Here is a 9,929-nt window from a genome sequence, read left to right on the forward strand (position 1 = left end):
CGGCTGCAGATACCAGATATGTTACGTACGGAGGAGTGAGAGTCGTCGGCGTACGGGGGGTACGCCTTCACATTCTCCAGCCCGGTTCGGTTGCAAATTACACCCAAATAAGCAGCAATTTCTCTGCTTCTGTTGCATGAATCCCTTCCCACCCTCTTACACTCTGTTTCTGTAGTTTCTCTTTGGCCCCCAGAAGTCAGAAATCTGAGTAAACCGTCCTTTTTTACCCAACAAACGCCTCCGTGTGAATTCCCTTCCTGCCGGTTGGATTCCGACGTTTAGTCTGTTTTTAATTGAACGCTTTGTGTTGGTTTGTTTGGTTCGTACTCCGGTGCAGACCGAGACAACCGGTCCAGGACCAGCTATCACAAGCTGGTCTCCGGAGTTCAATTAAAACGGACTTAATGTTGTCTTATGAAAAACACCCTGAGGGTTCCGACAAATAAAAAAGTAAAAAAAGGTATGCTGTGGTTCAAAGAGCTTCTTTTTTTAATATTGTGACAGCGGAGCGGGTCTGAGAGTGAGACAGGTTCATGTTTTAAAGTGGGAGCAGCTGCCGCTTTAACAGACCTGTCACTGAAATCAAAGGCCCTAATCAAAATTTTATCAATTAATTGATCTTTTCCTCTTGTGCTTTGCCGTTGAGCAAACGACTCTCGGCCCTCGCCCTGCTCTACAACGTAAACTGTGTTCATTAGCGATGATCAAGGAATTCTGTAATGTGAGCTGAGATGTGATATGATGGGCTGTTCCCCCCCCCAACTCACCCCACCGCCTGACTCGCTTGGTTTGCAGGACAGCCCCTCCCCCCCCTCTGGTTGCCTCTTGAATCTCACTGGTGTCAAACAATGTGCTTTAATCTCGCCGCCTGCTTCCTGTTTGTTGCCAGGGTAACCAAGAGGCCAGTAACCCGCCAGAAGCGATGGCCCAGCCGTACACCCCCGCCCAGTACCCGCCTCCCCCCCCACAGAACGGCATCCCCGCCGAGTTCGCGGCACCACACCCGCTCCCGACGCAGGACTACAGCGGGCAGAGCCGGGTCCCCGAGCACGCCATGACCCTGTACACGCCCACGCAGACGCACAGCGAGCCGGCCGGCACCGACAACAGCACGCCCGCCATCCCCGCCGCCACGACCGCACCGGTCAGTGTCCTCCATCACCTGCAAACACTGTTCTCAACACGCTGTCAGCAAGTAAACACACGCTCTTATCACTACTTTACCTTCTTGTTTCTGTGACATGACGATGATGTGGAGGTGTGTGTGTGTGTGTCTGTGTGTAAGTGTGTGTGTGTGTGTGTGTGTGTGTGTCTGTGTGTAAGTGTGTGTGTGTGTGTGTGTGTGTGTGTGTGTGTGTGTGTGTCTGTGTGTCTGTGTGTAAGTGTGTGTGTGTGTGTGTGTGTGTGTGTGTGTGTGTGTGTGTGTGTGTGTGTGTGTGTAAGTGTGTGTATGTGTGTGTGTGTGTGTTTGTGTGTGTGTATGTGTGTGTATGTGTGTGTGATTATTTTAAACTTCCCAAACTTGAATGGAAACAACTTTTTGTCATATTTGCTCATTCTGTCACTGCAGAGGTTTGGAACCAAGACTCATGTCTGGGACTCGGGTCCTGATGACTTAGACTCCACTCTGATTGGACCGTTCCCCCCCAAGCCTAAAGATAAAGAAGTGTGGTATTTAAATAAATGTTGCCTCAAATTGTTAACTTAATTTAATTTCCCAGATCTCGTCTTAAGTCACACTTGTGTACAAACCCATGTTTGATAAACTCATATATTACCACTCTCTTCTTCTTGTTAAAGACCTGAAACTCAAAGTTTTAATTTGACTTGTGACTTCCTAAAACCGGTGACTTGGTTCCTCCTCCGCTGCGTCCCGACAGAAGTGTGTTAACCAGATAATCTGTGAACCAATCAGGTTCCTCTGCCAGCTCCTGATGGCGAAAAACAACCAATCAGAGGCCGCCAATTACTGCTCGATCAAACTGTCGACCTAGGAGAATCACTAAAAGAACCTTGACTTGGTGGAATCGTCCTTTAGAAGCACCAAACACCTGATTGGTTCACAGATTCACAGTTTAAGCAAAACGTTGACAAAAAGTTCAACGTCTTCTGTCGTCTTCTGAAGCTAAATGTGAGATTTTCTTGTTGATTTGATGAATGTTGTCTTTACTCTTAACTTCCATCGTCTGCCATTTCTTCAAAACCTTGAAATCTTTCTGTGCCGTTTGTGCCGAAAGACGTCCGTCTTCCAGTTTTCATACCGTATATATAGTATTTGTAATATAAATAATATAGTTATTGTTTATTTTAATCAAAAGAGACTTTAAGTGACACAACGTGTCTTCATTTGTTCCTTCTTTGTTTTCATAATCTATATTTAAATCTTGTATCTTCAGCTCCTCTAGACCTTTGGAAACGTTTGCATTTCTACAGTTTTATGAGAACTTGGTCGGACGGGTCGGTTGTCGTCTGCATCGACACAAAAGCTCAGATTTGAAAAAGTGAGACTCGAGAGTGAAAGTACCAGCGAAGACTTTGATGTGGCGGCGGAGACTTTTGTGCTCGAGACGTAGGAGGTGAAACTCTGCTCCTCGTGAAATGAAAGTGCATTTCTGAAGAGCCATTTGGGGGCTCTCGCTAAAAAAAAATGTAAAAAAAACCCGTCGCTGTTTTATTTATTTATTTGCGTGAGGAAGGAGACTTCTGAACGAGGACACGCCCCCTTTCTCTCCACGTCTTTGCCCCCCGCTACGACTCGATTTTCCTACATTCAGCTCATTATTGGTGACTGCATCTTCTACAGGACCTCAGACGCTCTCATCATGAAGATTCCATACGTGTATTATAATACGTAGACAAATAAAACACATTTACTCACCTCTCAACTTTTAGACGCGTGGAAAGATGGATAATGAGCTGCTTGGCGAGGTCACGGTGAGGTCACGGTGAGGTCACGGATCTGGGTCACTCTCATTGTCACTCGTCATGCTTATATATGCTTATATAACTCTGCGGCGATCATTCGGTTGGCGGTGGTGTGTGTGTGTGTGGGGGGGGGGGGGGTGCTTATACGGCGTGGAGCGTCGCCACGGCGACGTCGTTATCGCCGGGTGGATGCGGCGGCGTTTTGATTTGGAGATTTGTGTGATGCTTTCCGCGGTTCTGCACGCCGCACTTACAGTAATGGCTGACACCCGAGAAAGTTTAAAAGTGAGGAGAGACTTGGCAGGAGGTTCAGCCTCCCCCTCCTCCCCCTCCTCCCCCCTCCTCCCCCTCCGACACTGTACACTCTCTCCCTCTCTCTCCCTCTCTCTCCCTCTCTCTCCATTTCGCATGTGATTTCATTTCATGTGCTCGCCCGCTGTGAAGAAAGCCCAGAGTCGGTGGCCATGGAGAGATGAGAGCTCGCCTCACTCCTCCCTCCCCCCTCCTCCCTCCCCCCTCCTCCTCCCCCCTCCTCCCTCTCTCTTTGCACCATCCACCCATCTCTTTTTTCTCCGGGAGGACAGAGGGATGAGATTAGTGGGGTGTAAACAGAGAGTCTAATCCTCGGGGGCCGCTGGTGTAGTGTCGCCCACCGCTGAGCCCCCCCTCCCCCCCTCCCTCCCTCCCTCCCTCGGCTTTTAATGGCGGACCCGGCCTGTTTGCTCATGGGTTGCCACAGACGTATAGCCCGGGTGCCTTTGATTAGGGCACCCTGCAGAAACACAGATTGAGGGAGCAGCACTGCGTCTCCCCCCTCCTCCCTCACCTCCTCCTCCTCCTCCCTCCCTCGACTCTGCTGCGCTCAGCTCCTCTCCTCCCCACGAAGACGCTTTACTCGGCACGTCGTCTTGACTTAAAGACTTAAAAAAGAGAGAGCGAGTGGAGAGAGTGGAGATTCAGTGAAACATATGGATTCTGTGTGAATTCCCTGCAGAGAGCGGAGAGTGTGTGTATGTTTTAATGAGGTGCTGGGACTCTCTTCTCCACACACACACACACACACACACACACACACACACACACACTCTATACTGGGAAGGTGGCGTTGTCCAGATCCAGACCTCTGGGACCTCGCTGTGTGCCGTGTTCAAACAAGCTGACTTGAAAGCAGGGCGACTTGAGCAAGAGAGGCGCCCTCCCTCCCCCTCCTCCCCCTCCCTCCCCCTCCTCCCCCCCTCCCTCCCCCTCCCCAAACTTTCCTCCAAATCCTAAGAGACGAGTGAGGAGCAGAGGGCTGCCAGGGAGAAGAAGAAATAAAAAACTGAGCTCGTTATCTGGCTCGGTTCAAATAGTCTGAGGTTTTGGTTGAATTTCATGAGTAATCATTCTCTTTTCAGATAACAAATTAAAGGCGGCGGCGGCGTCGGGGGCAGCGCTCCATTCCAGATTTTTCACAGCCGCGTGTCAGCAGCACGAAGACTCTCCAAAGGGGATTCTGGGGGACTCTGATAACACACACACACACACACACACACACACACATGCAAACATTCGTACACTCTCTCGTGAGCTGCGTTTAAGGGATTGAGACTCCGTCGGGGGTTTCGCTTTCCGAGGCGGCGTTGATGGCGGCGGCGGTGGCGTGTAGGCCAAGCGCTAAAACCGGGGATGACTGTGTTATCTGGAAGTGGGAGGAGCCTCTGATTCCCCCACTTTTTTTTTAAGATTTCCAAAATGCTCTTTAATGTAGAATTTGATGCAAACGTCTCTGAAAACGTCGCTGCATCTAAAAACAAATATATAGTTTCATGTTTAAAGACAAAAGGAGGAAATGCAGGATTATATTATATATTCTGCTCCAGGTTCAAATCAGGTAATAAGATAATAAGAATATATATAATATATATATAGAATAGAGTCTCTAGTCTTCGTGATGTGAAAGAACATTTATGATATTATGATGTTCCATAAAAACAACGGCATCGATTCAATAAGCTACAAAGTAACTCCTAAAGGAAAATATTATCAAAGGTAAATCAAGAGAAAAGGGATTTATTTGAAGTGCAATAAAGAACACACACACACACACACACACACACACATATGTTCAACTATATATAAAGTAAAGTGTAAATATATAAATATTTCATGATCATTTAAATCCGTGAATCTGAAAAATCATTAATTAATCATCATCATTAATTTCTGAAAAAAGCTGTTCTTTGTAGGTTTTTTGCATTTTCTGGGGACTATTTTTTCTGCGGCGGATTAATCCACAGCGGTTGCTGTAGTGAGTGTTTGTTGACTATAAAAACAACTATAGATTACCACCTATAGGTTAACAATACGTCCATCACTTTTTAATCGTTTCACGTTATATCATGGAGGATTATCTCGACACACTACGATACCCAGAATCCTCGGCGGGAGTCATGAGAAGAAGCCCCGTCGTGAGTCGGAATCTGAAACGTAAAGGCTCGGCGGTTCACCTTCATGTGTCATCATCTGCAGCCGCGTCACCGAAGGAAAACAAACATGAAATATCATGAATAAAGCCCCCCCCCCCTTTAATCGGATGTAATCTACCTGCTTGGCCGCATTCCAATCAGATCGTTTCAATTATGCTCTTGTAATGCCACTCTGTGTGGAGCGGGAAAGTGCCGAGCTCAGCACTTTGCAGGCGATTTGCAAAATAACGGCAAGGGAGTGTTTTAGAGGGAGCGACTGAGCAGGAAGCCGTGGAGTCGACAGCTCTCCGCTGGGCTTTTCTTTTTTTGGCGGTGACGCCGTGTGTTTTGCATCCCTCCTCCTCCTCCTCCTCCTCCTCCTCCTCCTGGTTGCCGTGACAGCAGCTGTCGGGACGGTAACGTGCCACTGAAGGTGGCCTCCAATGGTAACACGGAGGTAATTATGTTTCTGGGGGAGTCGGTGACACTCTGACGTACTGAGTCGGTGTTGCTTTGGGAGGGAAACCGTCCAGTTAATCTGGATGTTTGCAAACACGGAGCAGTTGCGACATCCGGCGAAAGGTCGACAGTGTCATGTGTGAGCGATGAACAGATTGACCCGGTACCTTGTGTCCCCCCCCCCCCCCCCCCCCGCAGAGACAAAGTGGGGACCTTGAATCAAACACCTGTCACCGTTAACAGTGGATGTCAGCGTCTGGGAATGGGCCATAAAAAGGGAATGATGACGGCCATTCCAGTGAGATTGTGATTATGATAATGAGAATAATAAAGGCGATCATCGTTACGATCATGATGATAATGATAATACCGCCATGATGGATCATAATGAATAAATCCCCCGGCCCATTTTACACCATCAATGGAGGGAGATGTGTCACCGCGGTGGAGGCGGACCCGCGGCGAGATGGAGGGTTCTCGTGCCTCGCTCGTGTGCGAACGTGTGCCATCTTGGACCGTTTGGACCCCGGTGACGACCTCCTCTTCTCTGTTCACGTCTGTGTCTCAGTACGGGATTGTGTTCGCCGCACTCGGACAGCATTTCCCAGGAGACCTTGCAGTTTACATCTCACACTGCTCGATATCCTCCTCCTCCTCTTTCTTGTTCCTCCTCCTCTTCCTCTCTCTCGTTCCTCCTCCTCTTCCTCACTCTCTCTTCTTCCTCCTCCTCCTCAGGGTTCACTTTTGTTGATTTGAATCTTTTGTTGATCGGAGATTTTTTACTTTCTGTTTGTTCGAACGCTAAAAAACGAGGTTAATATTTTCCTGATGAGCGACCTCTTGTGGTCATGCACGTAATGACACCGCTTCCTGTCAGTGTTGTTGTTGTTAAAGGTTGACCTCCTCTCTCCAGGGTCAGATATAAAACTCACTAATTAACAGGGCTGATCTTGTTTATTTCTGTCTGCACATATAAGAGAATCTGCTCAGTGCGGTTGCCAGATACGGTCTGTTATTGCCCAACATGGCAACCTCACTCTGACAACAAGACTCCAGGAAGTTGGTAGCAAAAAATGTCGCTTTTACTTCTGCATGTACAGATTAAACAACAATGATGTGTGTTAATTAATTAGCAATTAGCTGGCTAGCTGCTTCCAGGCTTTATGCTAAGCTAGGCTAATCTCCTCCTTAACACGTAAATAATCACACCATCCTATTGTTGAACCATTAACTTAATGGAATAGTTTCTTAAAACCACTTTGAATAACTTTTAATTTGTTATAAAATAGTAAAAATTGAACTTTGATGCATCTTTATGACATTTGTGAGAAAACAAGACCGTCAGCGAGCCGATTGGCTGTTTCTATTCGTTTATTTTTTCCGTCCGTCTTTAAATAAGAGATTTTCTGAAGGGAATCTAGAGGTCTGGAAAACACTACCCCTTTTGTCCACAGGGGTCGCCAAAAACGACGCAGATGGCTTTAAACTGATTTAAACCTGAACAACAGAGACTACAGGTTAGAAAACTTCCAATCGATGACCATATTTGACCAAATCCTTGGACTTACGCAGATATTTATTCCACATCGGTGCACAGCAGAGACGACGGACGCATCGGAAGCAAAAAGTCTCAACAGACGAGCCGGGGCAGCGGCACCCATCGGACAGATCCATCACGGGTTCGGGTGTCACGGCGAGCAGCGAGCGGGATCCGTCACTGACATCAGACGCCTCATTTATACAGAAATGTCAGCATGGCGTTCGCATAATGATGGAAAACAACAACGCCGAGGGGGTTCAGGGGGGGGCTCGCGATCCAACGTCACCAATAATGTGTCTTTTAGTCTAGACGTGTCGGGGGGGCGGCGAGGATCTATATCCAACGCCTTTTTTTGTCAGCGCCTTCAATCTTCAGGAGCTAAGTGCAAGAGATTAATAAGTGGATTTGTAAATGCACCACCCTCAGGTTGGACACTATAAGTCATCGGCTGTTTATGGCTTCGGCTTCTCTCGGATTGAGAAATGGCAGACGCTGAGGAAGTTAGTTACCCCCCCTCCCTTTCCCTTCTCCCACTTCAGCACCGCGAGGTGCAGTATACTGTAGCAGCTAATGAGCAGCTTGTGTCTCCTTTTTCTGCTTCCCCTCCGGCAGACAGATGACGTGACGCAAACAGAGGCCTCTCAGCAGCTCCAGCTCCAGCACTCAGACTCCTCGGAGAAGCAGCAGCCCAAAAGGTTACACGTCTCCAACATCCCCTTCCGCTTCCGGGACCCCGACCTGAGGCAAATGTTTGGGGTGAGTGTCAAAGAAATCACATTTATTACGCATTGTTGCATATGATGCTGTGTTAGGGCGACTGTAGTAAGTCAGTAAGTAAAACAACGGAAACAAGAGAAAGAAAAGTCTCAAATTTGTGACTTTATAAAGTAGAACCCTTAAGATGACAATCTGGCCTCATGTAGATAAAACCAACAATAAGCATCACCCTTAACGAGGATATTCAAGCTTGAAGAAAGCGGCTCAATCACACAACAAAGTCCACGTTTTTACCAACGTAAAGAAAAACAGCCCGATCAGTCAGAATCCGATGCCGGTGACTTCAAACCCGTCGATCAGCCTGGAGAGACGTCTTCCTGTCAGACTTCCCTTTTAGCAGTGATGTCACATCCTCGTTAACATCGGAATCAAAAACAAAAGAACAGAATCGACTTCCGTCCGTCTCGGTCCGATATATTTGAGTTTCCTTAGATATCTTTCAGAGGAAACGATCACCTGATCTTCAGTTTCAGCTGCAGACAATCAGATTACATATCAGCACACTCTCTCTCCCTCTCAGTCCCTCGCCCAATTAATGAGGCGATGAATAGCTCAACGGCGTCGCCCTCGTGTCTCACAAAAGCCTTCGATAAGAATTGAACCGCACATTTCCTCCGATTCAATAACCGTAATGGATCCGAGCGGGAGGCGATCGCACACCAACAGAAAAAAAAGGAAAAGTGCTTTCAGTGTTACGGCGGCTAATTGGGCGCCGTCGAGAACGCCGGAGGAGTTCCGAAGACGAACATCCGGCTGATGGTATTAAGAGAGAGAGAGAGGCAGAGAATGAACTCTCTCTCTCTGATACTTGGCTTATTGTTCGGGTCTTGTGGAATCCAGATCACCTCAGTAATTAGCTCGGAGGCCTTTAAGCGCCCGACGCGTGCAGATATGCGATACTAAATTGATCGCGGCCCACCCAATCACCCGACTCGCCCCCGCCTCCTCCTCCTCCTCGGTTGGCATGGCAGAGAGGATTGTGGGATTGATGGTCTCGGGTAGGACTTGGCAGTGAGATGCCGCTCCTCCCCCCGACACGGACCGCCACAATCCCTTTTGTGTGATCGCCGTTGAGCAAACGTCCCTCCAAAGCTTTCCTAATGGCCGCTGGAGCGCCACCAGCTCAATACGCCATTACCGTTAGTGCATGAGTGAACGCCACGACAGCGGGGGAGGACGCCGCCGCCGCTGCACGGATCACTGGCCGGGAGCTCCGTCGTCTCCCACGGCAACACGTCGTCGTCGGCAACGCGTCCACAAGACTTCGTAAGGGGAATTTTAAGGCGCTGAACTTTCCACTGTAAGAAAAAATAAATAACTGTAATATGTTGAATATATTCTGAAAAAAAGGCAAATTTGCGAGTTTAAAAGTCGCTAGCAGTAGCTTTCACTTGTTGTCATAGCAACAGCAAACATCTGGTCTAAGCGGAACCAAGCAACTTAGTTATGTCGGCAAATTTGCTACTTTTTGCTACTTTTTTTCTCTGAATACTCCCCCCCCCCTCAGCAGTGACCCTAATCCGCCGTCGTAGAATTTACCCACAAATCACAGCGTCGTGAGTTTAAACGCATCATTACCAGGGGAAGCCCCGGAGGAAATAAAAAATGAATGAATAAATAAAAAAACGAAGACACATGTTGATATTAGCATCAGGAACATTAGCGTCGAGGATTTAATACGGAACATAAAAACTCACGGAATCACAAGGAACGGGCTTTTATTACACAGCTGCTTCAGTCGTCAACACTTTAGTTTCATTTTTGCTTATTGAAGATGTTTT

The 9,929-nt window shown here is 47.8% G+C and overlaps 1 pseudogene across 1 annotated transcript; it reads left to right on the forward strand.

Annotated features, from left to right (window-relative positions):
• Window positions 1-894: 894 nt before the first annotated feature.
• LOC311010370 (RNA binding protein fox-1 homolog 3 pseudogene) lies at window positions 895-8,127 on the forward strand (annotated as a pseudogene). The gene is made up of 2 exons (XR_014599468.1): window positions 895-1,144; window positions 7,984-8,127. The product of XR_014599468.1 is annotated as an RNA binding protein fox-1 homolog 3 pseudogene (transcript).
• The last annotated feature ends 1,802 nt before the right edge of the window (window positions 8,128-9,929 follow it).

The sequence above is a fragment of the Eutrigla gurnardus genome (genome assembly GCF_963514095.1).
Source record: "Eutrigla gurnardus genome assembly, contig: SCAFFOLD_167, whole genome shotgun sequence".
Lineage (NCBI taxonomy): Eukaryota > Metazoa > Chordata > Actinopteri > Perciformes > Triglidae > Eutrigla > Eutrigla gurnardus.